We start from the raw sequence: 18,655 nt of genomic DNA, 5'->3' as shown, positions 1-18,655 counted from the left end.
TAGCAACTCAACTGTTTAAATATATGAAGTGTGGTTATATTTTAATATTTTGATATGATGTAGAATGGGGCTTCCTAAGCAAGCAAGTGAAGCTCTCAAAACAGCACTGTGGGAAGTGGCCAGGTTAAAAAAAAAAAAAAAAAAGTTGTGGAGGTGGGGGGCCCTCAGAGATATTCTGGTTCCTCTATCCATGGCTGATATTTCAAAAATGATTAATAGAATGTACACAGTTCCCTGAAATGAGACTGCCTAAGGGTAATTAAATCTCATGTTTAGGGGTTTTCAAGTGATGTATTGTTCTTGTTTTTAATTTTGGCTGAATTTACCGTGGTTTTCTTAAGCTCATCAAGATTCTGAATGATCACTAAACACACATTTACTCTCCAAAAAGTGGACCAAAGTGTCCTCTGGTAAACAGAACTCTTCACACTATAGGGTTCAAGCCCCAAGACACCTCCTTCACTTGGCTTCAGAGGCATTCCCCTAGCTTTATTCTCAACTCATAAGAGGCTCCCTAGCAAATGCCTCTGCTGGCTTCTCCAACCAACCTCCTAACAGTGGGAGTAACTCATGGCTCAAGCCCCTTAGTCCCGTCTCTTCCCACACGCACCATCTTGTTTTGAATATATTTTGATTGCAAGCCCCACGTGCATCTCAGTGCTGGGATCTTTCCCCAAAGCCCCAGATCTGAAGATCAACTGTTAATTCACCATTTGCACTTGCATACCTAAGAGGCATCTCAAACTTCCTGCGTCTAGAATCACTCCAGGCTTCTAGATTCACAAAGAATAGTAACACATTACTTGCACCAAAGATAACAAGAAATATCTTCAAAGTCAAGCAGGTCCTCCAGTTACTCTAACTCCAAAAATACTGCTTAGACTTAGTAATCAACACTCAGATGCAGTGAAAGAATCCCTTTAAAAAAAAAAAAATACATCAATGACCATCCAGCCCTAAATCAATGTGTTCAAACAAAACACTCACCTCTTATCTCATCAGACCTCCAGTCACCCAGGAGGCTGGGAGGGAAAACAAAGCTCTTGGTCTTTTGGCCACAGGTATTTTAAATATCTGAAGTAATCTGGTTTCACCTTAAGAAGAAAAGGAGACTGGAAAATAAATACTAGGTTTCAAATCCAAAACAGCTACCACTTGGGAAAGACTGTCTATCTCTTTCTTTCTTTATTTCTTTCTTTTTTTTTTTTTAAGATTCTTTTATTTATTTATTTGACAGACAGAGATCACAAGTAGGAAGAGAGGCAGGCAGAGAGAGGAAGGGAAGCAGGCTCCCCACTAAGCAGAGAGCCCTGGGATCATGACCTGAGCTGAAGGCAGAGGCTTTAACCCACTGAGCCACCCAGGTGCCCTATCACTTTTTTCTAACCAATATGACTTCAACATAAAATGTGTACCAAATGCATCTAAAGTGTTGTTGGTATGTTAACTAATCTTCCCAGAAACTTCAGTTTAAATGTATAGGTCCACAACTGCATGAAGTATAAAATGTCTAGAAGTATATATTATCGAGGAGGTTAAAGACCTGTACTCTGAAATAAGATAAGGATAAAAAGAAACTGAAGTTGATACAAATAAATGGAAAGATATGCCGTGCTCATGCTCGGAAGAATTAGTCTTGTTAAAATGTTTACACAACCCAAAGCAATCTACAGATTCAATGCAATACTTATCAAAATATCAATAGCATTTTTTTCCCAGAACTAGAACAAATCATCCTAAAATTTTTAACTACAAAAGAACCCAAATAGCCAGAGCAATCTTGCAAAGCTGAAGGCATAATGTGCCCAGATTTCAAACTATACTACAAAGCTATACTAATCAAAACAGCTTGGCATTCTCTCTCTCTCTCTCACACACACACACACACACACACACACATAGAATAGTGGAACAGAATAAAGAGCCTAGAAATCAATGCACACTTGTATGGTTAATTCATCTATGACAAAAAAGGCAAGAGCATACAAGGCAGGAAAAGTCTTTAAAATGGTACTGGGAAAACGAGACACCTGAAACTGGACCACGTTCTTACACCATACATAAAAATAAACTCAAAACATATTAAAAACCTAGACATAAGACCTGAAACCCTACAAATTCTAGAAGAAAACATATGCAGTAACTCTTTGACATCAGCCTTTGCAGTGTGGTTTTGGTTTTTTGTTTTGCTTTGTTTTGTTTTGTATTTTTTTTTTTTAATCTATCTCCTTGGACAAGGGCAACAGAAGCAAAAACGAGTAAGTGGGACCCCATCGAGTTAAAAAAGCTTTTGCGCAGCAAAAGAAGCCTTCAGTGAAATGAAAAGGCCATCTATTAAATAGCAAAAGATATATACAATGATAAAGCCAAAAAGGGATTAATATCCAAAATATATAAAGAACTACAACTCAGCACCAAAAGAGCAAAAAATCTGATTTAAAAAATGGGCGAAGAACCTGAATAGGTACTTTTCCAAAGAAGACAGGCAGACAGCCAACAGACACATGAAAAGATGCTCAACATCAATAATCACTTGGGAAAAGAATGAAACTGAACCACTTTCTTCCAGTTATAAACTTCCAGTTATAAAGGAAGACACAGAATGCAATGTTCAGCATAGGGAATACAGTTAATATCCCAACAACTTGTATAGTGACAGCTAGATTTATTGTGATCCCTTTGATATATAAATGTTGAATCACTATTGTATATCTGAAACTAGTCTAATAACATCATCAACTACACTTCAATTAAAAAAAAAAATTGTCTTTGTTTAAATGACCTGTCACCTTCAAGGTTTCAAACAATGCTTCACTTTGTGTTCTCAGGCATTATAGGAAACAAGGCACATCACTGTTTCCAATCCTCAACAATCTGTGACCAACATTAAATACAAAACGTTTTCTTACAAATTAGAAACATCTAGAAATATATCCCACTAAGCCAGCCCCATAAAAATAACCTCCCATATTTGTTTCTACTGCTTCTATGGTTTTTCTTTTTCTTTTTTTTTTTTTGAAAGTCAATCTTTAAATTGTTTATCTCCCCCTACAGAAGCCAGAAAGAAAACATTCCCTCTCCTCTACACTTTTCCCACCTGTCTTCAGACACACACACTCTCCATTTGACGGTCCCCTTATGGCATCATCTTCTGGCAGCAGGAAGGAGCAGTGGCGCTGTGCCATTCAGGCCCTCCTCCCAAACTCTGACTATTTTTAGGCCAGCGGCCCCTCTCTGATTCCTAAATTGGCCCTAGATAATCATGAGACAGTGAGAAACCCTTCATAAGCCAGGCAAGTCCCAGTGGGATTAACTGCAAGAATCTCCCAGAGGCTACAAAGGAGAATGCCCTCCCAGGCACAGCAGGGTCATGACCTTTATAGTCCAACCCATCCACTGCCCTCACTTGGCCCAGCCAAGGCTGGGCTCCCATTCCAGACATGCAACCCATAAGTGTCCATACTACCAATAATTTCATCGGGGAAAACAAAACAAAACAAAACAAAGCGGAGATTTCCTACTTTTATGAGAGTTTTAACCCATTTGCTAGAAAATTTAAAGCAATTCAGTGTTGAGTTTAGGGGTTTTTTCTTACTGAAATGTCATTCCTAATAACAACACAGATTTTGGATTTGTTGACCTTGCAAAGAGGTAGGTATTGATAAAAATATTCAAAGAAAATTTTAGTCACCTTTCAAAAAAAGAATGTACCAACATGGTATAATAAAGGTTAAAGAGTTCCTTGTGCTATTTATAAATATAACCACATACTATAACATCTATAATTGGTACAGGCCCACCAGAAATACTAAATATATCTGATGTTAGAACTCTACACCATCACTGCTACACCTCTATGAAAGAGAAGTATAAGAAGACAAATTTCAAGTTTAGTTGGTTTTTCCAGCTCACTACTAAAACGAGACGTAAGAACTTCAAACTAGGTTTGAATACTTGACAACTGAAGTTTCGAGGGAGAGCACATCCCAAAATAATAGGGAAAAAAACACATTCATATATTTCGTGTTGTCCCTTTCCCCCAAGGGCGTCATGTCCCGTCAAAATCAATCACTTTCATTCATCCTCCATCTTGGATTTCGTAAAGAACGGTCTATCTTTTCTGAACCCACGGGTCGACCGGCTAAAAATGTTTGTTCTCCAGATTTCTCCCGATAACATCAAATGAAGACCTCATGAAAATGTTAAGGACAATACAGTGGCTCTAGGATTGGAGAAGAAAAGCTTGATTCAGAGGGGGAACTAAGGAGTAAAGCTTCAGTCACTGGTTCTGGCTGGGACATCTACGTATTGGGAGTCTCTGGCCCTGAAGGTAAGCACGCCTGTCAGATGTCTCCTCTTCACCCACTCTGGGAATCTAGGATGGCTCAATGTGGGCATGTGCCAGGAGTACAAAGAAATAGAGCATAGACCTCAGGAAGCAAGAAACCCAGCCAAGTCCCCTCCCTTACCCTCATAAGCAGAACAGAATCTCACTGTTCCAAAATTAGCTACTTTTTTGGTATTTCTCAGAGGGGAGTGTAGGAAGAGGAAGCCTATGGGATCTGAAGAGAATCTGTCCTCAATAGACTTGGAGGAATAGATGGTGTAATTTTTTTTAAGGAGATTGAATATACAAACTGTTGTGCTACAGAAAAAAAAAAATGGAAATTCACAAACTGGACTTTGTTTGGCTTTCTATTTCTAAGACTAATATATTCAATGCAAAAATCTTTAGCTTCATGAAAAGGGTCCAGGTCTGGTTACCAATTATATCACAGACTGACTCCAACAGCCTTTCATATCAGTGGCATATCAAAGTCAATCAAAACCCATACTTAGAATTAACTACCCTCAGCAATAAATCCTTAAAAGAAATAACTCAGAGGCGCCTGGGTGGCTCAGTGGGTTAAAGCCTCTGCCTTCAGCTCAGGTCATGATCCCAGGGTCCTGGGATCAAACCCCACATCGGGCTCTCTGCTCGGCAGGGAGCCTGCTTCCCCCTCTTCCTGCCCGCTTCTCTGCCTACTTGCGATCTCTGTCAAATAAACAAAATCTTTAAAAAAAAAAAAAAAATTCAGCAAACGGAGGACTCCTATACTTAATGGTAATCTGTGGCTTGGTTCTGGCCAAGAAATCTCAAAGTGACCAAAGCCAAGACCTCAGCTCCCATTTGCACGATGGGTGGGCCCTAACAGCATGAACAGCTGGCCCAGAGTTTAAGGGTAGAGACGGATGCAAGAGGATTTGAACTTTGAAGCAGGAGGAAAATGTTTTATCCACGTTCACTCAAATAATGTTTTTGGAATTCAACAGTCCAATTTTTATTTTTTAAGTTAAGAGTTTCAGAATCTACTCATGCTTTCTCTAAATGATTCTGACCCTTATATAAAGTATTTTAATCAGACATTAAAATAACATCTCTCCTTTGGGATGATGACTTTCTAACTTTTACACCTAAAATGTCAGTGTGATTTAACTTAATTCCCATTTACAGTTTAGAAAAATTCTATTCCCACCACCACATAAATGTAAGATGTTACAGTTAGCGATCTAAACTTTACCAATTTTCTTACCATTATTCCCTTAATAATAAAGACTTTCAAGCAGAGATAATTCCTCTTATTATTTTTAATATTCAGAACCTCCAATTAGCTACAAAAGGAGGAATCCCCTACAATACTAGATCAGTCCCAGAGAAGCAAAGTGGGAGGTCGCATACTTCATACACCACCCTGCCCGTTTCTGTATCCCTGCTTTGAAGTGACCTTTTACTACAAGAACTTCCATTCATTCAACAAATATTGATAACTTGTCTACGACATGCCAGCTGCTCTGCTAGGGACACAATGGTGAAGACAGTCCCTGTGATTAAGGAGCCTTCAAAGAGCCAATAGTTAAGACCAGAGGGAGCCTGGGTGGTTCAGTCGGTTAAGCAGCTGCCTTGGACTCGGGTCATGATCTCAGGGTCCTGAGATCGAGCCCCACATCGGGCTCCCTGCTCGGCGGAGAGCCTGCTTTTCCCTCTCCCTCTGCCTATATAGCTCTGCCTACTTGTGCTCTCTAGCACTCTGTCAAATAAATAAAATCTCTAAAAATAGTTAAGACAAGAAAATACAAGTAAGTAATTATAAAAACTGCAAAAGCAGAGATGCAACGCAGCCTAAGGGAACCCGGAGCGTGGACTCCACTGGTGTGGACCTGGAGAGAGTGACCGAGTGGAGCTCCCTGAAGAAGAGGGAGCTTGGACTGAGGATGAGGAACAGGCAGCTGAGTGGCTGAGCCTTTCAGATCCTGTCAACCAGCAACATTTCCCTCCAAAGATATAAAGGAACAACACAAGAAAGTTGGGATTTAATTTTGTCAGTAAGGACCTTTAGAATACTGTGGAGGTTCGCTGACATAATAGCTGGAAAATCTAAGGCTTTGAATGTCAGTGACCTGTGAGAGAAAATGTTGTGTAAACACAGTGTTTGGCCCATCAAGACTATCAAGTGGGGACTGTCTCTCTGACACATCGTCAATCCCTCCCTGTCCACCCACAGTCCCCAGAAGTATGCGAGGCCAGGAGGGGGGAGCAGGCAGCGACCTCTTCCACAGACAGAGATAAGGATGTCAGCACACAGCACTTCCAAGTCTCCAGAATACTCTCACAGTTGTCTCCCAGGTGACAGCCCCATAGCACAGACAGGTCCCATGATGACTTCCTATGCCTCTTCCCCTTTCATAAATCTTCTCCGAAGTTGAGGATCTTGCCCATATGCTCAAGACACATAGTTAATAAGTAACAATGGATATTAAAACCCAGCTCAAATGTGTACCCTCCGCGTCTTTCCCCCTTCCTTCCCACAGCTAATAAGGCCAACCAGCATTTGCTGCCACAGACCTAGCTCTGCAGAACTGCTTACGTGTGGAGGGCACGCGTTACTCATGGAGGCCTCCCTTCTTGACTCAGCTTCTGGGCTACCTACCCGACTTGGACAAGTCAAAAGTCATTTTGGCCTCATTTTCCTCCTCTGTAAAAACTGGAGCAACAGTAAACAATCCATTTCTTAGGGTTGTTTTAAGGTTAAATGAAATTTTTGGAAGCTTTCTAACACACACCATTGTCAGTTGCTACTGTTACACTGTCAACAACCTTGTGAAACAAGCTTTATTATTATCCTCACATTAGGACCAGAACTTCGCAACTCGTTGAGTCAAAGCAACTTTCAGGGGTGATGGACATGTTCTCGAGCTCGACAGTTGCATAGATGGAGATCATTTGTCAAGACTCATATTCATACACTTAACCTAAGTGCATTGCACGGTACTTAATTTTATATCAGTTAAAAAAATGTGGAGCCACCCAGGTGGCTCAGTCAGTTAAGTGTCTGCCTTTTGCTCAGGTCATGATCTCAGGGTCCTGAGATCGAGCCCCACAATGGGTTCCCTACTCAGTGAGGAGCCTGCTTCTCCCACTCCCTCTGCTTACCGCTCCCCCTGCTTGTGCTCTCTGCCAAATAAATAAGATCTTTAAAAACAATTTGTTTTCATATATCATGTGGCCAGTGAATAGCAGTATGTATATTCCCTAACACATCTATTAACTCATTTTAGCATCTAAAGATTTCCTGGTTCTTGTTCTATAATCTACTTTCCAACTAACCCTTCCTACAATAATGAAAATCTTACATGTTGACAGCACCAACTACCATTCTGATCTGATCTTGTGGACATCCAATCTGACTTGCAGAGTTTTATGTTTTACTGTTAGCTCCTGTGTACACTCACCTAGACCCTCTTACAGGAGCAGGTCTCTATCCATGACCCTATAAGGGCACTATAGCACCAGACCTAAAAAATCACTTTGAAAGTGAGTTTAGGACCACATACCAGGTACTTACAGTCTCACATCGAGAGACCTCGGAAAATCTGAATTAGGAGCTCTTAGTCTAGGTCAGCATTCGTCAACACTTTTTTTAAGCAGCTTACTAAAAGCATAGTCTAGGTACTCCTGAGAAAGAGGTGAACAAAATTAAATTCTTGTCAAGATTATATCATCTTGTTGATAGGAATTATTCCATCATAAATTAAGCTTTTTCAGGAGAACGGGTAAGAAGTAGATGAGTCAAAAAAACAGTAAGACTAAGTTCCAGAAAACCACTGAGCCCAGAGAGAGAGGACAGTTCTTCTCATAGTAAGGAACTAAAACCATACCACCATTTGCACACAATGTCTATCAAAGACATTGTCAGGGGTTGTACAGTCTCGCTGAAGAAATAACTGGACGTGAAGCCTCTGCCTTCTTTTGTTTCTAAATTATACACAGCTGGGTAACGGAATTACCCAAAAGCTAGCACAGGTTGTTGGAGGGAAATGGGGCTAGACTGGCTACACGGGGCATAGTTTCAAGCTACAAGGACTTGTCTCCCTGAAAGGGTTAAATGCCCAGGAGAGGCTCCTTGTTTAGAATCATTCAGATTGCCCTATCTTCTCAAAGTCCACTTGGAGAAAAGGAAATAATTTTCCATCTGAATCCTGCCAAGACCAGTTGAAAAAGTCAGTGTGTGTGTGTGTGTGTGTGGTTACGCAAGTTGGCACCTCACACCGTATCTCCCAACCTTTATTAAACAGCCACTTCCTGTACCTTTTACTTGGAAAATGATTACCTTTGTTAGGCTTTCCACTGGCAACTAAGAGTTCTCTCACAGAAGGTCAGTGTATGTACAGACCTAACTCCTAGAGGCTGCTCCAAGGAAGAAAACACCAACTCCCTAAAATGACCTGCTTGTCAAGTCCTAACGCCGTACATGCCTTAGAAGTCATTTTGGTAATACAGAACTGTTGACCTTTAGGGCTAGAAAGCAGGACTGATACTCGGGGTGTAACTGGTTTTATGGGACATTCTCTTCCCCGTTCTGAGACACTGGGTCTCACCTCCGAGTTAAATTTCTACCTGGGATTAACTCCATCTGCTCAAGAATTACCTGCCTCCATGTAGCTTAAAATAAGGAAATAGGATTCAGTATTTCTATAGAAAAATGTGCAAGTATTAGTCCCTGTTCAACATGCATGACCTCGGGTGCTACCTGTAAAATGGGTACATTTTACAATGTAGTATTGAACCATCAAATGATTCAGAGGTCTGTTAGAATCTTATTTCGTGCTCTCTGAAACAGTGTTAAACCTATAAAATGTCACAGAAATTTCTGTAACTATCAGTTTTCCGTTTGTGCCACTCATCTTAGTGGCTTACAGGATTTAACATTCTGTTTTACGTTCTGCAGTTAGATGATGGAAAAATAACAAGCCGTAATTCCAAGCAACGTCATCTGAAATGTTATATACCCAAACCAGTCCTGCTTTTGATCCTACTTCAGCACCAGTATGAGGAAAATCCTAGTAATAGTGATTACTCTTTATGGCATGAAGAGTAGTCAAGTATCAGTATCCTACCAGGAGTGTGGGACAGACCAGGAGAGAAGACCCAGGTCCTAGTCCTGGTTCTAGAACTTACTCGTTGTAATACAAAACACTTATCCACATAGTTCCAGTCAATGTCCTCCTGTATAAGATAGACCTTTACTTCACAGGTTGGTGTCCAAACTGAACAGAAAGGTCCTTATGTCCTGCTTATAAGGTATTATCCAAAAACATACAGTTATTATTTTAATCTTATTTGTATGTGTATGAGAGACAATTCTAGATTATTTATCTCTATATTGATTATTTAAAAAAAAAAAAAACCATAGCTCAAATACATCAAAATATCAGCAACTCCCTAAACTAGAACCACAGAAAACCAAGAAGTAATAACACTAGAATCTGAGAATAAATATTCTCAACGGTTAACTGGTAAAAACCAATTCTTTTTAAGCAAGAAAAGAAATCAGGCTCCTGTGCCTGGAATCTAATTCTCAGCAGAGAGCACCAGCAGGCCCCCGCTACCACCTTCTCAAAGCTCAGTTGAGGAAATGAAATGAAATTTCCCAGCTGTCAATCACAAGAGGTGCCATATGTTTGGCACTGTGGTGTAATAAGCCCAAGCAACAGGTATTTCCCCACGTCCCAATGAGGGGCAGGGGTGCAGAAGGAAGAAAGTAACTTACTGAAACCATGCAGCTAACACAGATGATCTCAGACATAAGCCCAGCTTGGTCATATTTTGAAGTCTGTACATTCCCCATTATATTCTGGTACCACACGTACTGGCTACCAGTAACATTTTTTCCATTTCTATTAACAAAGTATGTCTCCAAGATTTCAAACTGGACATCAGGGAGAGCAAAACTAGCTAAATGTTGAAATACCACCCGTATTATTCCAATCTTAATGAAAACAGGGGGAGGGGCATTATCCTGCCTTGGAGTCTGTACTTAGACCATTTAAGGAGAAAATGACTTTCATTTGATTATGTACCTATAAGGTTTCAAATGTTAAGTGTTCAGCCTAACACAATATAACCATTCTGTAACTTAACAGTCGCACCTGCAATATAAAATCATTTAAAGTTCTTTATGAAAAGAGAAATGCAGGATTTTTCCTATCTCCACCCACATTTTATTGATACACCGACTCCTCTTATACTGGAAGGAAAATGTACTAGTAAATTCCTTTGCATAGTTGCCATTAGTTTCTCTATAAAGCACTATCAGCAGTTTTTAAGCCTTAAATAAAAAGTCAACTCTTAAGAGTATAGAATCACATTCAATAGCCAGGAAGTCTTATGGCCCATTAGAAAGTTTTACAGAAATGCAAGACTACTCGGAAACAAATCTTCTTACATGCAAAGAGAGAAATCAACCCCAGACCAAAAATTCACCCAAATTACTTTTTAAAACATAATTACATATTTCTCTAAACAAGAAACAGCCCAAGTCTCTAAGAGAAATTGTCAATTGGTGACTGTCTGCACCAATGGAGAATGTAGTCACTTAGCACAAGTGGAATTAATTCCATACAAGTATTTGCACATGGGTTTGCCAGATGTTCGGAGAATGGCACTTCATAATAAAACAGAATTATAACTTCGGAGGACTAGGAACCTCATACCTTCCAGCTCCAGGTTACCCTAATGCATGACAGCTCTGGCTTGCAGAAGGGCACAGGCCTCTCTCTGCTGGCTGAGGCTACCACAGAGAGTGAGGGGAAAGTGGGAGGGCCAGGACAGAGAGTCTAGAAAAGCAAGCAGTAAATTATGGTCTCTGGCTTAAAAGACCTTCTAGTAGCTGTGACTGACAGAGGAAAGAATTTCAAACTCCCATGCCATTAGTGCTCAGAGGATTTATTCCAGGCTCCATCTGGCACAAATAATTATAAAAGTACAAATGTACCCAACGTAAGGTTTGGACCCTATCCTCGAGATGCTTACAAGTTTTAAGAAAAACCTATTGCAAGAGGTCACTAAGAAGATTATTGGGAGCAAATAAGTGAAATTAGACCACAGTGCTAGGTATCCTGCTTCGAGACAATTTTGAGAATAATCAGGATCCCTGATTAAGGACAAAGAGTCTTTAGATGACCAAAAATGTCACAACAGGCTTAGCTTTACCAAACTTTGGTCAAGGTGGCAGGTGGAATTTCCAACATATGGCACAATGTTCATAATCTGGGAAGGATATTTCTAGGACCCTCAACACTACCATTTCCAAAACCACACTTTGGGGAGTTTTCTGCTGACTCTTCTGAAAACTGGAGCCAAATTTTTTTTCTACATCTGTGCCCTTCAACCTTGTGATGTTTGGCCCATAGGAAGTACTCAATTCATGCTCTGAAGCTTACCAAACTTCAGCTTCGAATAGCAAAGATTCTCCTTCATGCCTTTTATTTACCATTTAACATGTAAACATAATCATAACTATATACTCTGCATAAATGATTGCATTATACACAGAGTCCAGACTGAAGAGCTAATAAAACAAGTGCATTTTTCTTGCAAGTAGAAAAATTCACCCTTTTTAACGCATTTCTCCAAACCTTCTGACTCCCTCACCAACAAGTAAGAATTTCAGAACCCTGCCTTGAATCACAATCCATTGAGCTTTCACAGAAAATTTAAAAATTTTAAGTTTTAAATTCTTAAATTCACTCTTTTAAGAGTGAAAATAAAGACCTTGATGGCTTTAAACCCCTCTTTCCATGGCATCTTACCCCTAACCCTGGCGTCTTCGCAGTCTGTTTTCTTCCCAGTCTGAGCTTTCTTTTGCGCTGTGAACAGTGTGGGAAGCTGGCCAGGTCCACCCTCCCACTTAGCATAACTTTTACTGAAGCACGAAATCAGTACGATTTCAGACAAAATTAACACGAACTGGAAGTAATTTCCCAGCAACCGCTTTGCTCTTTGCAGCTAGTTTGAGAAACTTACAACCTGCACGTGACCTGCTTTCACGCTCAAAAAGAATGGAGTCAACCCAACTAAAAGAAAAAGAAATTAAGAAACTTTAAACCTATTTAGTTTTGTAACTTTAAAATGAAATAAAACTTCCGTGTAAGAATAATGGTAGGATGTGGAATTTTTACCTTTACTCATGCAAGTAATATGTACACAGAACACTCATAAGCTTAGACATAAGCCTATTAGCAAGAGGTAAATATAGTTTGCTTTTAAACATTTTCTCTTCAATATTGGGCTTGCACTACAGACTACGGAAAACCTACCAGCTTTAATGAATGCCTAAAGTGGTTTCGGAATCAAACATGTATATGTGAAAATGGAATTCTGAAGTGCTTGAAAGCTATTTACCTAACACCTCGAGATTCGACTTTGTTTAGTATTCTCTCTTTGTTGAGCAAACCTTCTTTTCCTTGATTGTGTAAACATCAGGGCAATCACAAATTGCAAAATACCTTATGGTGTATGAAAAATGAAGTTTTATTGTATCTATCTACATAGTAAAGATTAGCCCCCAAATCGGTCAGCCCCAAAATAGAAAAGGCTTTTTCATCTTGAGCCAAGTGAATAAGATAAAATCATGCATTAATATCATGGCTAAATGCCCGCATGGAAGAATAACAAGTTCTGATTTCAAATAATATTGCAGTCACTTCTTTAAAAAAAAATCATCAGAGCAATCCTGTATAAACTTGATTTAGAAAAATACATCATTAGAAGTAGTAGTTGCCAGTCGATCTCAGTTACTGGTTATAACTGATTTCCTGAAGTTGTTGTATGGGAAACCCTGGTTAAAGCAGGCCTTTCTGGAAAAAAAAAAAAAATTCAGGTTGGTGAAGCCATACCCCATATGACCTAATCCTTTCCCTGGAGCATGGCCTCACTCATTCTTGGTCACTCCTCACCTCTCCAAAGACCACAGCCGCCGCTGTCCAGGTCCCTGCCAAGTAAGCAGGGGAGTTACCTTTCACCAGAGGAAGTTTGGGCTCATTTTTACATGCCCTAAAACACATACAACACACCCCAGCCTTACCCTTGGGGCTCATGTATAGTCTGGTGGCTTACTTGTGGGCGCTAGGCAAGGCCTTTAAAAAGTCTTCCATAGTACGGGAAGATAACTCAAGTTACGCTTTTGTCCTCCACCTCTTCAATTTCATCTGCCAATAGGGTTGGAAATCTGCGAAAAATTTTAAACCACATATACATCTGTCTAGATATCAAAAAAGGACTTATCAACAATTCAGTATGAACTGTAATAACAATCGTACAATCTGGCAAGACACTACCACTACAAATAAATAAAAATAAAACTATAGTGAGCCTGATCACATATTTACAGAATCACAGAACAGATCTGAAACATTTCTATTCCCTGGGATCTAAAACTTTGCTCTGACTTTGAAGAATGTTGTTCCCAGTAGTATATAGCATATATAGTGTATATACGTATATGTATGTGTGTGTGTGAGTATATATGTATATAAATATATTTTTTATATATAACCATGTCTTATCAACAAACCCAATCTGGTCTGCAATGGTCTCTACTCTAGGACATGGAGGTTGTTCTAATGGATTTTAAAGGAATGGTACTCAGAATGGGCGGGGGGGGGGTCGATTCTTTTAAAAGTTTGCCACTGTCACCAAGTTCTTAAGCTATGATTCAGAAGTGTTACTTTTGTTTTTGAGAAAGTCAGCGGACTTGACTACATGAAAGTATAGAACACGGCTAAGTCAAAACCACTATAAACTCATGGTATTGTCTTTATAAGGCCAAGACATCTTTATAAAGCCAAAAGTCTGCAATACGAAAGACAAAAGTTTATTATCAATCCATAAAAGTTCTAATAAATTGTAAAATACTAATATCCCAGTAGAAAAAAAATGGTACTACATTCATAAAAAAAGGCAATAAAAATGAAAAATAACTAAAATTTTTCGGTATGCATGATTTGTAATTAAAGAACTGGAAATATAGGTATCAAGAAAGCACTGTTTCCTTATAAAGCTGGAAGAGTTCATTTTCCTTTTAGAAATGAGTCCCCATACTAACAAAAATACCATAACACAGATACTCTCAGAGTGTTGGTGGGATCATACTTGGGTAAAACATTTTTTTGGAAAGCAAATGGTCCATCTGTATCAAGAGATCTCTGAGCCAAAAACTGTATTTCAAGGACTCCATCCTAAGTAGGCCCTGTAGACAAAGTTTTATAAGGGATATTTGTTGCAACAGTATATATTTAATAGTAATTATAAATAAAAGTTTAGCTTATAAATAATTTGTTACCTTTATATAATGTAATAGTATGTAGCCACTAAAATAAGACTCTTGGAGAACTCTAATGACCTGCAAACTCTTCCCTCTTGGTTAAGCAGGAAAAAAAAAATATATATATATATATATATATAGATATAGATATAGATATAGATATAGATATATAGGCATGCAACAGTATAGCTGTATAAACTAGAGAAGTAAAAAAAAATACATCTATTTATCTATTAACCAGCATGCAAAAAACAATGATTTTATTTGGGTGGTGGAATTGTTTAATTCCTACTTTTTCTGAGTCTACCCATTTTTATACAGCCAGCATACATGGAACAAGGCCAACCAAGGAGGGCTATTACCTGACACGCTTTCTAAATACTTCCATCTAATAACTGACATATCAAGAAAGAAATCTAGCTAGGACTTTATAATGCTATGAAATAATCCAAAAGTGTAACCATGTATTATTTATATATAGTTAAAAGGTGCAGGTCTTCTGCAAGCACTATTTTCTCCATAATGCTGATTTTTAAGAGAGGGAAAAGTTAGCACAAGTAAATAATATGTATTATTTTAAACTCAATTCCACTGGGGTTTTTTTTTTTTTTTAAGGATAAAGAGTTCTAATCATTTTTTTTTAATAACTTTCCCTATGGACTACTGTATTGAAGAAAAAAATAATCAGAGCATCTTACACATGGCAAAGCACTACTCAAATAAGGCATCATTGATTCAATTTACATTGCCCATCATTTCCTGCCCTAATTAACCCTGGAAAAGAAAAAAGCTGGTCTACTGTATTGCATTTCCAAACTCCAGTTTCTCTTCGGGTTAACCACACACTGCTATCTGGGTGTATCGAGACTCCTAAAGGAGGTCATAGTTTTCCCAAGCAGCAGCGACTCATTTCCTTTTTACTCCCCTTCCTCTGGAGCACCTGCCCAACTTCCCCCTATTCCTAACACCTGCACCCCACCCTCCACCCCCAGGGCTAAGGATTTAGTGTGCTGATGATTGAAATCCCATCACCTGGCAAAACAGGAACCCTGTCATTCCCTGCGTTTTGCCTAAGACTGAGTTAAACACGCTGGATTTCCTTTCCCCGCACACAAACTGCTACATAGTCAACAGCAGTTAACAGAGTAGGTGAAACTTTATGGGAGCTGAATGATTTAATCTCTCCATTCTCACTCCAAAATAAATTATGCTAAGTCAGAGTCAACAAACCATTTGGTTATCTGCCAAGAGTACATCTTGAGAAAGAAAAGAAGAGAAAAAGTTAAGATAATAAGTCCCATAATTACTGTAGAGTAGTAGTCCATCAGGTGACTTCTCCTTAGGAGTGGATTTTTCTAGAGAGCTAGGAAAGCACAAGTAAGCCGCAGGAAGTAGTAAGGCTCGGGACGAGAAGACCTTGGGAATTGCAGCAACCTCATTAATGCCACATTTCAGCCCCGACTGCTTATGCTGAGAATGGGCCCAAGCGAACCGCAACCCGAGAAGGCTGGGACCGCGGGGCCCTGGCGGGTCAAGTATCTGGTGGGCGGCTTCCGGCCGCAAGCATACGCCTGTCAGTCTGGGTCTACGGTAAACCCCTTCGGTCACTTTCAAGGTGACAGCTACTGCGATCCGCATCGGTCCCCGCCGCACCAGCTGCGCGAACCCCACGTGAGACCCGCTCCAGTGGGGTCGTCGCCCCACTTCTCCCCCAACGTTGGCACCCAAGCCCCTAGAATACCCGCCGCCCCCCCAAAAAAAAAACTAGTTCCGTCACCCTATGACGGTCGCATTCACGTTGTCCTATCCACCTCTCGCCCCCCCCCCACCCCGCCCCGAGATCTCCACCGCGGGCAGGCTGGGCAGCGGCAATCTTCTCAACTCCGCACTTACCCGCCGCTCCTCCTCCTCCCTCTCCTCCTCCTTTTCTCTGGAGCCAAGACGCAAAGTAGGGGAAACCGGGACTGAGAGCCGCGGCGCCCTTCGGATCCCGGGCGGAGGCGCTTCGGGCCCCCCTTACGGAGACCCGCGGTGCAATCAGTGCCCGGCAGGCAACGTCTGCACCTGGGGACACCCGGCTCGTCCCTCACCCCACCCCTGCACGCCAGCGGCGGCGGCAGCTGCCAGGCGGGAACCCGGAGTCCGGGGCGCCCCAGCCTCCCCGCCTCTCGAGCCGCTGGGGGTGGAGCAAAGGCGGGGAGTTCGGGAAACTTGTAAATAGAAAAGCTCTGCCGCCTCTACCCTGCTCGCCCGCTGCCAGCCCTTCCAAGCTGCCCCAGCCTGCACCTAGCTGCTGGAGACAAAGGGCAGGCGGCGTTCAAGGGGGGGGGGGGGGGGGCGCAGTGCGCCCGGAGAAACCGGGAAGACGCGCGTGGCTGTACCTCGGAACGGAGGCCCCGGAGACTCCCGCCGCGCTCCGCTCGGCTCCGCTCGGCTCCGCTCTACTCGGCAGATTGGCGGCTTCGACCAGCCCCGTTCACTCCTTTCTCTGGCGCTCCCGCGTCCGGATCCCGAAGCCCCGCACGTTCCCAGGCTAAATGCGGACGCGCCCCAGGCCCGGGGCGTCAGCCCAGGACTGCGCTGCACCTGTTGCCACGTGCAACGCGGCGCCCAGAGGCGGCTGCCAGCGCACCTGGATGAACCGCGCGTCCCCGAACCACGCAGGTCCCCGAGGGCGATTGAAGTTCCGCCGACTGCGGCTCTTGCCCCCTGTTATCCCTGCGAGCCCTCAGGCTTCCAGCAAGCCGTGGGGCATTGCAGCGAGGGCGGGCCGGGAGTGGGGGTAGGGAGTCGGGCGGTTGCAGACTTATCAGGGCGGAGGTTTGCTAGGAACCAGCACTGATTGTCTCTTCAGAGTGACCGACTCCTGGTCTGTTTTATCTTCGTACTACTAAGAAGTTTATTAGCACACACCTATTAAAGGTTAAAGAAATGAGCTCCAGCTGTTAGATCTTGGAATACGAAGTGGAAAGAATACAACACCAGGGAGATAATAAACGAGGCCCGACCCACTTTTCTCTGAACACAGATGAAGTCCTTCTTTGCTAAACGGAATGAATTTCATCTATATTTCATCTATTAGGCTCATAAAATATTTTCTTCTATAGACATATTTTTAATTCAACGCTGTCCCGAAGATGCTATTCCACTTGCGAGAGATGTTAAGATTATTGAGCCATTAAGTGTCAGACGACCTGGGCCCAAATTAAAAATAATAATAATAATAATAATAATAAACCAGTTTGGATTTGCTAAAAGCTTTTTAAGAGAGACTTTTTCAGAGAATTAATCCGAGGGCATTGTGTTTGACTAAGTTTTCTATGCTAGCAACATTAGATCAACTAACAGATGCATTGCCATTTATAGTTGCAAAGCCTTTTCACAATGTCCCAGTATTTCCTCAACAAGACCCGGGGTAAAGAGGTCAGATTATTATCGACATATTTCAGCTGAAGAAATGGAAGCTCAGAAAGGTCAAGGAACTTACTCAGGGTCACACAGCTAGTGAGAGGTAGTGCAAATCCATCTGGCCTAACTCATCATGATCTTGTCTTTTTTATTGTGTTATGTGCCAACTTGCTTTTGAAGTACTTGCTGCAAAGACAGACATGTAACTAACATATCTATGACTTCATAGGGATATCATTATTTTTAAAGAGATACAGCAGAAACCACCATTGAATGATTCTTATGCAAAAGCACCAAAACAAACAAGCAAACAAACAAAAAATCAGAAAAACAAACGTACTGATAGTTACTGCAAGTCATGAGGCAATTATGCTAATTAGCAACATGCCTCCTTCCTAAATAGAATAGTCCTAGTGTTAAACATATCATTTAATCTTTATAACCCTCATGTGACCCAAATGATTCTGTCCAATCCCCTACAGTTCTATTGTGTAGCTTAGTTTTATCTATAAATACAGAACCTGTTTTACTTCATTTTTCTAAGAGATAGATTGAAGCAAAGGGAAAAAAAAAAAAAAAAAAACACCTCTCCTAAGTAATTACAA

At 41.1% G+C, this 18,655-nt stretch overlaps 1 protein-coding gene across 5 annotated transcripts in view; it reads right to left on the bottom strand.

Moving 5' to 3' along the window:
- Positions 1 to 17,421, bottom strand: part of MTUS1 (microtubule associated scaffold protein 1) — a 162,218-nt gene extending 144,797 nt beyond the window's left edge. For 2 of the 5 annotated variants that reach the window (XM_032329322.1, XM_032329323.1), the window contains exon 1: positions 16,536 to 16,839. The gene's annotated coding sequence lies outside the window, so the exon portion shown is untranslated. Of the gene's footprint in view, positions 1 to 16,535; positions 16,840 to 17,023 lie in introns of those variants that run through there. The other 3 variants (XM_032329320.1, XM_032329321.1, XM_032329319.1) reach the window with 3 other exon arrangements.
- Between the last annotated feature and the right edge of the window lie 1,234 nt (positions 17,422 to 18,655).

This window comes from Mustela erminea, chromosome 21 (genome assembly GCF_009829155.1).
Source record: "Mustela erminea isolate mMusErm1 chromosome 21, mMusErm1.Pri, whole genome shotgun sequence".
Classification (NCBI taxonomy): Eukaryota; Metazoa; Chordata; class Mammalia; order Carnivora; family Mustelidae; genus Mustela; species Mustela erminea.
This window is presented reverse-complemented; position numbering and strand designations above follow the sequence as displayed.